The sequence below is a fragment of the Gopherus evgoodei genome, chromosome 2, assembly GCF_007399415.2.
Source record: "Gopherus evgoodei ecotype Sinaloan lineage chromosome 2, rGopEvg1_v1.p, whole genome shotgun sequence".
NCBI lineage: Eukaryota > Metazoa > Chordata > Testudines > Testudinidae > Gopherus > Gopherus evgoodei.
The window spans coordinates 113,649,240-113,663,101 of record NC_044323.1 but is presented as its reverse complement, the minus strand read 5'-3'; the positions used below and the strand labels follow the sequence as shown (position 1 = coordinate 113,663,101).

Below are 13,862 nucleotides of genomic sequence, written 5' to 3'. Positions count from 1 at the left end.
GGCGTCCAGAGCTAGGCACTGAAATAATAATAATCTGTATTACAGTAGCACCTGTATAGCACCCAGCTGAGAGTGTGACCTCATTGTTGGAAACACTGTGCATTCCGTGCCCTGAACATGTTGCAGTCTAAACAGACAAGAGGAACAGATGGTGGGAGAAAGACAATAGCCTCCCCTAACTATTTCAGATGGGGAACTGAGACACAAAGATTAAGCGACTTGCCCAAGGACCCACTGGAGGTGTAGGCATAGCTATGGACTGTACCCAGGTCATCAGACCCCAGTCCAATGTTTTGACCCCAAGACCATTCATATATATAAAAATAAACAAGTGGATGGATTTCTGAGGTACAGTAACTCCTCACTTAAAGTCGTTCTGTTTAATGTTGTGGTGTTGTTACATTGCTGATCAATTAGGGAACATGCTTATTTAAAGTTGTGCAGTGCTCCCTTATAACATTGTTTGGCAGCCGCCTGCTTTGTCCACTGCTTGCAGAAAGAGCAGCCCGTTGGAGCTAGCTGCTGGGGGCTTGGAACCAGGGTGAACCGGCAGCCCCCCATCAGCTCCCCTCTCCCCTAAGTTCCCTGTGCAGCAGCCACCCAGCAGGCTATCAATTGTGGGCAGTTCAGCCGTCCCTCCCCCCACTGCCATGTGCTGCTTCTGCCCTCGGTCTTGGAGCTGCTCCCGGGAACCTCCTGCTTGCTGTGCAGAGGAGGCGGGAAAGGGAGGGGCTAATATCAGGGTGTCCCCCTCCCTCCTGCCCCCTGCTTACCTCATCTCCATAGAGCAGGGCTCAGGATGGAGGGAGCATGGTGGGAGCAGCAGCTGTCTCAACTTCCTGGTCTACTTAAAAAGGCAGTGTACTTAGAGAGGCAGGGTGTGTGTCTCTGTGTCTGTCTGCCATGCTGTCTCCCCTCCCTCCATTCATGCTGCCTTGTAGAGTGTGAGGCTACATTAACAACGTGTTAACCCTTGAGGGCTCAGCCAAGTTCTAGTTTGTCATTTAGCAGTAAGGCATTCCCTGGGAAATATCCCACCCTCTGACTTCACCACCTCAGCTAAGCTTCACAATCATCATTGGTTTGTACAGTATTAAATTGTTTGTTTAAAACTTATACTATGTATACATATATATAATATAGTTTTTGTCTGGTGAAAAAAATTTCCCTGGAACCTAACCCCACCATTTACATTAATTCATGTGGGAAAATTGGATTTGCTTAACATTGTTTCTCTTAAAGTCACATTTTTCAGGAACATCACTAAAACATTAAGTGAGGAGTTACTGTACTGAGCACCTGTAGCTCCTATTGTTCATAAGAAGCATTTCACAACAGTATGCTTTACAATGGCACTGCTTCTGTTGTAGGGAGCAATACAGCCAGCTGGCATCCAACATGCCACACACATGTTGGAGTGGCATATTTGGTTAGTTTCCCTTGCTACATGGAGGCTGTACAGCTTATCCTTTCAGTGTGATTGCAAGCTCCCTGGGGTAAAATCGTCTACCTGGCTGTTTAATCATGCTAAGCAAATGATTCCTCTTGTGCTCTGAGGATAGAAACATACAGATTTTGTCTTAACTATTTATGCCATATGTCCTGATTCTGCTGAACTGAATTAGATCTAATAGATGTATTGTCATGTGACCTGACAACAGTTTTCATGCTTTTATGTGTTTTTTTTTTTTGTTTTAGAGCAGTGGTTCTCAACCCACAGCCTGCATGCAGCCCAGTTAGGACACAGCTGTGGCTCAGCTGTGTGCTGAAGGCCACCTGGCCATGCAGCAAGGTCCGGGTTCCCAGCTGCCTGGCCATCCAGCATGGCCCAGGGCTGCTGGGTAGTGTGATGGGGCAGGGGCAGGGCTGCCAGCCAGCTCCGCAGCATTTGAGGTTGCCAGCCAGCTCTATACAGTCCAGAATCCAGGCCTGCCGCCTGGCCCCACAGGGCCTGGGGTCTGGGGCTGCCCAATGGGGTTAGGGTCTGGGGTCGGCGTTAGGGCTTCTGGCCAGCCCTGCAGAGTCAGGGTCTGGGCTGCCACCTGGCTGCCCTGCCACACGATGCCGAGGGCTCCACTCCTAGCCCCACTCTGTGGAGGGGTCTCTGAGTGGGAGGCGCTGGGCATAGGCTTCTGTGGGGGGCAGATTTGGGCGGGTGTGTGCACACTGTGGTTCTCAACCTGCGGCCCAAGTAACACGTTGTGGGCCGCATATGCAGCCCAGAATGACAAAGAGGTTGAGGACCACTGTTTTAGAGTGAAGTTAGTGAGAGTGAAAGTTGCTGAATGAAATTTCCTCCACCGAGTAGCAGGTAGCACCTAGTCTGTAGTGGGGAGAGCTACCACACTCTACCTTGGCAATATACTTCAACTAGCAGTGACTGAATGCGACAGAAATAGTACTGATGAAAGTAGGGTAGTGCTTTCGTCTTTGTTGCCTCCTTGTGCTTGTTCACAGTAAATGTGTGATGGTGTTCACAGCCGTAAAGGACACTACATGCCAATTCATGCTACCAGCACAGCTCTCATATTTTGGATGTCTCTTATTTACATTAAATGGACATCACAGTAAGTATTTGTTTGACTTCCAAATGGCTGTCCTGTTGAACCATGTTTACGTCTCTTTTAAGTCACTATTTCTGAATATTCCTTGAATATGTGTTTGGTTGCATGACTGATTTCAGAATAATGTTTTTTTGTTCAGATACCTGCATCCACAAGTAAATAAGACTATATGTATGCAAACAAGCACAGACCCCACTCTTTGTTATCTAGTTGTTTGTTGTTTTTCTATTTGCCATCCACTCAGGAGGCAGAACTGTTACCATGTACCAGATGACCAATCATTCACCAAGATTAATTAATTGTGAATAGCCGAAGTAACAATTTATGAACACACCATGGATCTAAAGTTTGTTCATTTAAACTATTCAGCAACTACTGGCTAAAAGCCTACAATAGGGGAAATCAGAACTACTTCATGAACAATTTACAAGCAAAAAAAGGGAGCTCTACTGGTCAGATAATTTATTCCCAGTGAATAACTTAACCATTTCTCACTACAACCTTGTTTTAGAAAGGTCACTTTTTAGGTTGAGAAGTTAGTTCAGTGTCCCTTGGTTATTTACTTCTCAGCTTTGCTCCTGAGACTTCCAGCAAGGGTTCCAGGTAGTGCCAAAACTGATGATGGCAGGTACCTTTATTCTCATGAGAACCATCCACTACCACATCTGCATAGGTTGAGGAGACCAGATAAACTTTGCTCTATCTTTCACCTTCTTCCTCATTAAGGCATGTGGGTAAGATTCTGTGCTGTGCATCTGAGAGGGGCAACACTGAACTTACAGCCCTCAAGCAAAGGTGGCATTAAGCCATCGTGTCCCCTGATCCTGAGCTGCTTCAAGGGATGGAGAGGCCCATGCATACCTCAGAGAGCCCTTGAATCCACATCTAAGTCCTGGTCTACACTGGGGTGGGGAGGGATCGATCTAAGTTACGCAACTTCAGCTATGTGAATAATGTAGCTGAAGTCCACATACTTAGATCTAATTACTGCGGTGTCTTCACTGCAGTAAGTCGACAGCTGACGCTCACCCATCGACTCTGCCTGCACCTCTCACCCTGATGGAGTACCGGAGTCAACGGGAGAGCACTCAGCGGTCAATTTATCACGTCTAAACTAGATGCGATAAATCGACCCGTCAATCCAGTGGGTAATGTAGACAAGCCCTAAATTATGAGATGCTCTCTAGGTATCCCCGTGGCTTGCTGCACTCACTCAAATTTCTGTATGCTGTGCTCTGCATTCCAATCCTGACCCACTCCACCTGCTCTGAGCGCACTGCACACACCAGAGTTGGTGATGGGGCCCATGGAAGGCAATGTAGGGCCCATTTTTGCCATTCTTGCCCTTTTATTCAGCCAGAGCAGTGGTGAAAATCCTACCCTGTGTGTTTTGTTCCTCCTATGCATGTGGCTTTACGGTGAAGCTTGCTATTCAAGCACTGAGACAAGCACCAGAGAAATGAATGCCTGGTTGCAATAATTAATGCGAGTGGCATCTGCTTCTAGTCTCTGCAATGGAGAAAGGAAATCAGATGAGGTAAAATTAGGTAGATCAGAAGGTCTCATGCTTTGCACAGAGATAGATTGTACTTGCATCTTCCATGATTGATTTTTATTTATCTCAGCCACTGACAGTGAAGCTTTGCTATTTGGACCATAGTGAATGTTAGAAATATACTCTGCCTGTATGATGACAGATAAAAATTATTTGCCAGGTCAAAATAATAACTATAATGCATGTTTTCTTCTTAAATATTTATTTCTATTATGCTATTTCAAAACTTGTGAAAAGTTCTTATATCCTTGGAGGGAGCAGGGGTTGCATGTTCAGTGCCGTTGTATCATCTGTCTGTTTGTATGGTGGTATCACAATGGGATCCTCGCTCATGACTAGGGATCCTAGGAGCTATATGTGACAGGCTACCCTCCCCACCCCCCCACTCCGGAGTGCCACCTGATATGTTGGGGTACCACTGAGCCTGCCTGTTCCACCAGCCTGGACTCCCTCACCCTGTCCTGCTGAGCCAGGCCTTCAAGTCTCCTCCAGCACACACACAGATAGGGACCCCCTAAGCTGCAGAAAGACACAGACACTGAGATCAGCTCTGCGTGGGTAGACTTCAGCTAGGGAATTGCCCAGCACTCAAGTGCACACCCCCTCTGGAGTGTAAACCCAAAATTGTATCATCTTGCGCTGCACAGAAATCTGTACAGCGTAAGCTCATGAGATTCACTCCCTCCCTCAGTGTGGTGAAAGATATGCACAGCTTTTTTGCCCCCCACCCGCAGTTATGAATTTCACAAACTGGGTTTTAGACAACAAAACTAGTTTATTAACTACAAAGGATAGAGTTTAAGTGATTGTAAGGGTTAGCAAACACAACAAACCAGATTACTGAGCAAATAAAACAAACATGCAAACTAAGCTCAATACACTAAGGAAACTGGTGACAAGTAGTAATTTCTCACCCTGAATGTTGTTTAAGGCATCCTGTTTAGCAGTCATCCGGGGCAGGGATTCTGTGAAGTAGGAGCCCTGATTAACTCACTTCTCTGCCTTAATTAGGATTTACATATGGTGGGAATCCTTTGTTCCTCAGTTTGGTCTCCGCCCCTTTTGTGGAAAAATACTGGTCGGTCAAGATAGGGTCCAGTACCAGGTGACATGATCATATGACCTTGCAGTGTCAAAGCAGCATCCCAGGAAGCTTCTCAGGAAGGTGGAAGATTAGCATCTTCAAGGACCTGTTGTTCTCCCTAATGGTTTATTGACTAACTAGCCAGACTGATTGCATTTTGTTTGGTGGGCATTCCCCAAGTGCAAACACTTTTGCAACTGATACATAGTCAATATTTCTAACTTCAGATACAGAAATAATACTTGCATATAAATAGGATAATCCCATTCATTAAATCATAACCTTTCCAATGATAACTTACATGACACATCTTGCATGAAACATATCTTAGTTATGCCATATTCCTATCATAACAATATCTCTATGAAGAATATGGGGCGTATTGTCACACTGTAGTATTACAAATAGTTAATAGTAATAATGGGCTATAAAAACCTAGCACTATTTGTCAGTCCTCAAAAAACAAACAAACAAACAAACAAACAAACAAACAAACAAACAAACAAACAAAAAAAGATTTAAAATCTTTAAAAATGAAACTTTAATCTTCAGAAGAATTTAACTGTGGCCTGTACCAAAATCAATAGCTACTTTGTGCTTTTACTGTCTAATAGATACAGTCATAAATACTAAAATAAAAAACAAGAAGAACTATGCACAATTCATCCCCCACACCTAGTGATCACTTCGCCTGCCACTGAGGTTAAGTACAGCAGCTGTTTTGACAGCAACACTATGCAAAAGTATATTAGAGGAAGTGAAAAAGAATAGTATAGCCAAGTGATGAAAAGGAAAAATATATTGTAATTATCCAAGTCAAAATTAGGCCAAAGCACAAGGGTTAATTTAACAAATTTCTATTGTTGTGAAATGTGTCATGGGATCTGTAATAACCACAAGTGGTTGGTTACTTCATTTTTACATTTTGTCCACGCTAATGCACATCTAAAAACCCAGTGTACTACATCTCTGCTCAATGCACAGAAAAAGCCTAACATCTTGGAAAAAAACTCAAAAGTGACACCAACCCACTAATTTTTTGGCTACATGTTTAGCTGGTCATCTCCAGTATTGTGCACGTAGTGGGTTGGCCATTTATTGCCATGGCCAGGGGCTAACAGGACCTTAAACAGAACCTACGATCAGCATTATATGCATGGTAACAAGATTGATTTCTTTGTAGATACTCTGTGGGGAAAATAATTGACTGAGTGTGCTGAGGTGGTACATTTACAACATATTCTATCAGCGTATTCTATTCTGTTTTTTCATAGACTAGTGTTCTTGATAATTCTCGAGGTACATTTTTAAAGAGAAATCCAGTGAATATCATGAACTAATCAAGTGGAAAAGCACAATAGGCTATTGCATATTCAATGTGAGAAACAGACATCCAAATATTTGTATTTTAATAAATAATTATTACCTGATTTTAATGAATATGCAACTATTATTTGCTGCATTAATTAGCTGTTGATTACTGCTACATAAATGTATTTCCAGTAAAAGAATCATATTTCTTGCTCTCATTATTGAAAAGGCCTACCAATTAGTTAAAAATGTGAAGATGTAGGCACTGATTATAGCTAAGTTACACCTACGTCAAAAGAGAATAGGACTGCTTTGTTTTAAAATCTGAACCTATTAATATCCCTCTGGTGTATAGCCTTTTGATTACTATTGCCATTTAAAACAAACATGCATCTGTGGATCTCTGTTGTTGTCTAGATAGAAGTTGCTAAGAGTGGAGTTGTTGGAGCATGCTGAGCACTCTTGGGATATGCCATGAACTCTCAACACCTAATGTTACCATTTGAAGTTGAGGGTGCTCAGTCCTTGGAGGAATACTCAGCACCTTTTTCTAATCTAGCTCCAGCTGAAATCAATGGAGTCTTTACTCTGACTTTACTGGGCTTTGGATCAAGCCCTTAATAAGATGATGTCATCATTCTTAGAATCATTATACACTGACATTATAAAATACATGGTATTACTTCATTATTCTTCTTTATTACCTTCTATAAAAGAGTCAATATTTACCTTGCAAAATTTGGTGTAAAATTTTAATTCTCCTTGGTTTAATGAAAACATTTAAGTAAAATTAGTATTACCCAACCAAAATATAAAACGGTTAATTGATAAAGTGGTTTTAAAATAACTTCCCGTTCCCTTAGTTCAGATTTAAGGCCTGTTGTGATTTTGTTGATGGTGAGCAAGTCAGAGCATACTTTCTCCTAATAGGACCACATCATAAATCAAATAACAAGGATGCTCTAACTACCATTCTTCCATGTAAATCAATAGGCCAGATCCTCAGCTGATATAAGTTGGCCTAGTTTGAATGGAAATAACTTCAGTAGAGCTATGGTGATTTACAACAGCTGAGAATCCTCTGTTGGGATCCTACACTTCGCTAAAGTTCGTGAGTCTAAAGGCCATTGATTTCAATGGGACTGCTCATGTATTTAAAGTTAAACACATGGGTAAGTGCTTTGGTGGATTGAGCCAGGATGCTTGGGACCCTGCATGACTGAGCCCCATAAACAGAGAGTAGCTTTCTTGATCTAAATTAAATTTAATTCTACATCTAAGAAAACTATCATTGTTCTGCTTTTCTTGGTATGTAATGTGAAGTTGTTTTAATTCTGCTCAGCTCCAGGGTTGGCATCTGAAGATAAGAGACTATTTCATCGCCCTTCCCATCAGTGATATTTAAAGAAAATTGTATGCTGGTGGGGGCTCAACACTTTAGGTAGAGGCCCTGGATTTGCTACGTTATAAAGAAGCAGGAAAGTGAGGTTGGGGGTGGCTAAGAATCGAATCGCAAGTGTATTATTTGCTTCTAGACTTGTCTGCATGCCATCTTTTTACAGGCAGTCTCTTTTGTTAAGCTTCTCTTATTGTTTGCTCTGTTGTTGGTTTCTTTACTCAGAGCTGGGTATGTTAAAGAAGTGTAATTATTGAAGCTGATCAGAGTTTGAATACAGCAAACCCTTAAGACACCAGAAGCCTATTGGGTGCACCATGTCTTCAAAGCAAGCACAGAAGCCACCTGAAAGGCTATTTTACTAGGGCTGTCAGGAAATGGGTAGGTTGCAGATACCTTAGGTACAGAGGCTTAACAGTACAGTTCAAGTTAGTAATAGTGGTAATTGTTTTCGGTCTCTGGGGCAGTCCTGCTGAGAGCTAGGAGTCTTCAGGCCTAGTGCCTGGGGTGCTCTCTTGAGTCAAGTCTCTATTCAAGCAGATGAGATAGTGGTATTCAATTACATTTTATGGCATCCTGGCTAAGGCATCTTGGCAGGCCAAAGGGCTCTTCAAGTGTTTGCTCTATAGTGAGCCTGCCACTGGCCAGGGGTCACAGCGACCATTTCAGGACGGTGTGCTGGACTGTATTTATTAATCTCAAAATAACAGGTTAAATGTGCCCATAGACAAAATACCAATAAAATCCTGCAAACAAATTGTTATACAGATACCCTGTAATGCTATTTAAACCACATGCTATTAATTCTATTAAAACAATGACATTAAAATTTAAAGTTAAACTCGCAGAAAAAAGAATGGACATCTAATTTCCCTTTCCTATTGCCTGAAATTTTGACACTTGCTGTCTTTTAAAAAAAAAAAATATTGTGCAGCTATCAAGCTAACTAATAAAGGCATGTCAATTACTGATCACTTTATGTTGTATAAGCACCTGATTAAGTGCCTGATTAAAAGTGTACCACCGTAGGTCGAAATAGATCAACACCGTCTAGCTCAAATATGTTTACATGCAAATGAAAGTTTCTAAATTAAATACAAGGCATGATGGTAGACAGAGGGAAAATAAACTGAAGTGCATCTACCCAACCCCCCTCAGTTCGGGCCTCAATTGGGTCTGCCCTCTAGTCCACCCATCTGCTCAGCCCTTACAACTCCTAGCTCTCCAGCCTCTGCTCCTGTGGGGCTTCTTCACCCCCATCCCCAGGTAGGAGGAAGGCTACAAAGAGGAGCAGCTCTAGGATTCTTCCTCGGCTTCGTCTTTCCCAGGCCAGGTGTTACGGGGGCAAGGAGCAGAGGAACCATCCCTGCTCTCAAAAACAGAAGGGTGAAGGAGAGGAACCATCCAGAACAGCAGGGTTCTTTCTGTTCCCCACTCCCTTTCTGGGAGCACAAACTGCTCCTCCCCCATGAGAACAGGCTAGGATCCTGAGGGGAGGGAGAGAAAGCACTGCTGCTTCCCAGGAGGCATGAAGGAACAGCTGACACCTGGAAGTGGGTGGCCTGGAAATGGCCCTTGGCCACCAATAGAAGAACACTGAGATAGTTGCTTACTGGATTCCGGCCAGGCTCAGTTTGTGTCTCTCACTGGGGCCCTTCTGCACTGGCTCCCTGTCCAGCTGCTGCTATTCCCTCATCGGTCCCACACAGACCTGCACCCAGCTGTGATATCTGGCTGTCACAGCCTTGGGGATTTCTCTTTCCATCCATCTTCTCTGCAGCTCCTATCTCATTGTGCAGCTGCTGCTTCCAAACAGAGCCTGGCCATTTCCTGGGTTCCCTGTCTGACCAGGTGAAGGGGATGCGTAGCAGGGAGAGGCTCATGGGAGTTATAGTCCCCTGCTTAACAGATTCTTCACAGAAGCAACAAGAACTTCTTTGTTGTGTTGTGTTATTAACATTGCAAAAGAGGACAGGGAGAATGAAAATGTGGAATTATATAAAATATCAAGGTCATTTTCCCCAATCAATAACAAGTCAGCATGATAAGGTTCCAATTTAATGTCTTTAGAACTCGGCAGGCAATTTTTTTGCATTTGCAAATGCACTATTAGCCATCAGGTTCCCCAGTGGTACTAGAAGCTTCAATCAGTTAACATTATTTCCCTGTGCTACTTGGACAGCAGCAAGCTGACTGAATCAACCACATCTATTGGAAGGCTGCTTCATCAAATAAACCCTCAAAAATGATGCTGAGAAAAGGCCCTCTTGTTCCTCAGAAAAGGAAGGACAGGAAGTTTGTAAGAGAAACAGATCTGAATCAGGGTGACAGTCCATTCTAGTTTTTGCAGGTAGTTCTGTTTGTTTAATGGGTTAGATTAAAATAAACCTCCAGTTCCAAACATGCAATATAGTTCAGGTACAGCAGAACAGGAGGTACACAGGAGCTTGGAAATAGAGAGAGGAAATTTAAAAAAACCAAAACAAAATGATGATCTGAATAAGCAAGTGGGTGTTACAAAGCAATGTTTTCTCAGGGTATGTCTACACAGGAGCTAGAAGGTGTAATAGACATGACTATGCTAGGTTTGATCAAGCTAACGCACTAAGAATAGAAGTATAGCTTCCACGAAGGGAGGGACCAGCCTCCTGAGTATGTACATATGGTTTTGGGAGGGCTGTTCTTGAGGAAGTTAGTTCTTCCTGCTGCCCGCACCAGTGTGGCTACATTTCTATTTTTATTGCACTATCTTAGTCAGAGCTAGTGCAGGTATGTCTGCTCATGCTGGAAATTGCATTTTTCCACATCCAGTGTAGATATACCCAGAGTTGCTTATTTTAGGGCAAGCATCCTTCTGAGATGAATGAAAGATGGAAGAGGTTCATGCTTATGCTCTTGGACCTCATGCCACTGAAGAATTGAGGACTCCAACTCATTCGTGCAGACACAACTACAAATAATAGACAAGAAGGAAGGAGGAGAAAGAGAGAGAAAAACTATTTCTCTCTATAGGCGTCACCAAATTAAATTACTAGGCAGCAGGTTTAAAACACATAAAAGAAAATATTTCTTCACACAATGTACAGTCAACATGTGGAACACCTTCCTAGAGAATGTTGTGAAGGCCAAGACCATAAAAGGGTTCAAAAAAGAACTAGATAAATTCATAGAGGATAGGTCCATCAACGGCTATTAGCCTGGATGGGCAGGAATGGTGTCCCTAGCTTCTGTTTGCCAGAAGCTGGGAATGAGCAGCATAGGATGGATCACTTGATGATTACCTGTTCTGTCCATTCCCTCTGAGGCACTTGACACTGGCCACTGTTGGAAGACAGGATACCGGGCTAGTGGGCCTTTGGTCTGACCCAGTAAGGCCGTTCTTATGGTCTTATTTTATTATTATTATCATAAATCACTGACTATTTTAGGTGAAATAAGGTGGAAAATTAGACCACTGGCCTTTTGACATTTAATATTACTATTCTCTTCTGGAGAGCACTCCTACACTGTGGTGATGGGCACTATAAGAACCTAAATAGATGTAGCTAGAACTTGATATAGGTGGTTTTATCACTAGAATGAACTTCCCCCCAATTATTTGGAAAATGTTGTTCTCTCAGGCCTCAGTTCAGGAAAGAAGTTAAGCACATCCTTATGTCCTTTGCTATTCAGGACAGCACTGAAGCATGAGTTTAAGTCCTAACTGAGCATCTCAAGCATGCACCTAACATTAAGCATGTACTTAAGTGCTGTCCTGAATAGGGATGCTCTTCCAAATCCGGATTCAATTTTGTAATAAAGAAACATATACAACAAAATACATTTTGTAGGTTTTTTTATTCTTTTTTGTGTTCAGATACCTCAAATATTGCTAAATAGGATTTGAAAAGCACTTAGTCCTTATGGGGATAGTTCATTCTCTTTGAAAACTAAACAAACCCATCTTGTTTGTCTGATGAAAATGAAATGCTTTAATATCAATGGCATGAGATGCCCCTTTCCCAACCACTTTCATTTCTGCAGCCTTCAAAGTATACATTATGGGTAAAGTCCTCTGTGCTCTTGCATCTCCTGTTGTCCACTGTTAAAGGCTTTCATCACATAGTGACATAGATATTCATATCTGCAAGAAGGCAGAATGGTGACTATAATTTTGGCCAACATTTTCAAAAATATGGAAATCAGTGGGCCTTGTGCTCTTAGGTCACACAGGTAGTTCTGAAAATCCCACCTGTATGAACTTTGGAGCCTGACTTTAGGCTCCTATGTTTAAAAATGTAGGCCTTTTTTCTGTGTACTTTATTGTTACATTTCTGAGTCTCCTGGGGCAGCAGCCATTTTGTGAAGAGGCACACTATCTGCTCTCATTTCACTTTTGTTTCTTTCTTGTTTTGTTGCTTTCTGTTAATGTAAAAAAAAAAATCAGCCTAGACGTTTCTCTGGGTGTATGGAAAAATGGGCATAAAGGGAGTGGTAGGGAAGAGAGGGATCAGACACACTCCTAATGGGGGCAAAAAAGTAATGAGAGAGCCAGGGCATGAAGAAACCTTATGCCAGATTTTTGTAAATTTACATCTTCGACTTGAAAAGGGAATGTTAGTTAACAGGGAAAACCCTGAAAACTAGCCAGTCTCCAGGTCAAGTCCATGTGGGGATTAGCTACTTCCCCAGAGGCTGAACTCACCAAGAATTAGAAGAGTTGGTCAACTATTTATATTTAACTAAAGTCCTTATCTTTAGGCAAAGCTTCCATCTACTTCAGTATGAGATTAGGACTGAGTGAAAGCTGCAGCATTTGGCCCTTCATACATTCAATTAATTTTAGCTGTTCTTTGCTTACTTCTTTTTAGCTACAGTACCTGCTAATCCCCAGTGACAATGACCTGCTATTTTGAGCACAGAGGTAATACATTATTGATCAGCCTAACACAGACTGCACTTAGAGTGGCTGCACTTTACTTACATATGGTATCCAGAAATAATAGCTTAGCATTTCAGAATCTTTTGGGGATAAATGGGTTTTCTGTGTACTGCACAATGTTTCTTCTGAGTTTTTTAAAAGAAGAAAAAATATTTTAATGGGATAGCAGATATTCTTTTAATGTAGTTACTTTTACATTACAATAATTTGTCATTGTTTTGTTTGAGTAGCATAATAATTTAGCTGGCATTATGTTGTTCCATGAAAATAAATACGAACGGGAAAGGGGCTGCATTAGGAGAAAATGGTTTATAAATCAGCTGACAAAAGACAGAATACATGCAATGCTTCATTGAGAAGGGCAACAAGAAACCAGTCAGACTAGGTGGTATGGAGATAAAGTCTGTGCAACAATTTAAATATTTCTGTTATTTTTGAACCATGATGGGACTGTGGATGCAGATTAAATCTCAGGAAAAACTTCTCAACTGTAAGAACAGTAGAACAATGGAATAGACTGCCTAGGGAGGTTGTGGAAACTCCTTCACTGGAGGTTGTCAAAAGGAGGCTGGATTGCCATCCATCTTGGATGGTTTAGACATAACAAATCCTACATCTTGGCAGGGGGTTAGACTAGATGATCCTTGTGAGGTCCCGCCTAACCCTATGATTCTATGTTAGAAGCCTCATGAAGCATGATTAATTTAGATGGGTGAAGTTGACAGGAATTCTCTGCTATAAGAATATGTCAAGTAAACTAAATAGCAAAGTATATAAGATCACAGGTTTTTCACAGGTTTTATTTTTCATGGATCCTTTGGTGACTGAGGAGTCCAATCCTTGAGCCACAGGCTTGTTGGCAGATGTTTCAGGTGGAGTGGGACCACGATTGCTGCATGACAGTTGTCTTTCCTTTCTTTTCTGGCGGTTTTCTGTGACCGGGGCAAGGCGATTTTCCTTTGGTGAGTTGGGCGTACAGCTCTTGTTTTGGTAAGCCTATATCAGGCACGAGCACACAGTGCCTGCTCCAC

At 42.2% G+C, this 13,862-nt stretch overlaps 1 protein-coding gene across 4 annotated transcripts in view; it reads left to right on the top strand.

Moving 5' to 3' along the window:
• The window catches only part of MOCOS (molybdenum cofactor sulfurase), a 369,687-nt gene that overhangs the window by 106,891 nt on the left and 248,934 nt on the right, over positions 1 to 13,862 (top strand). Inside the window, exon 1 of one of the 4 annotated variants that reach the window (XM_030551506.1) lies at positions 12,796 to 12,813. The exons of the other annotated variants lie outside the window; for them this stretch is intronic. The gene's annotated coding sequence lies outside the window, so the exon portion shown is untranslated. Of the gene's footprint in view, positions 1 to 12,795; positions 12,814 to 13,862 lie in introns of those variants that run through there. 4 annotated transcript variants of the gene reach the window in all.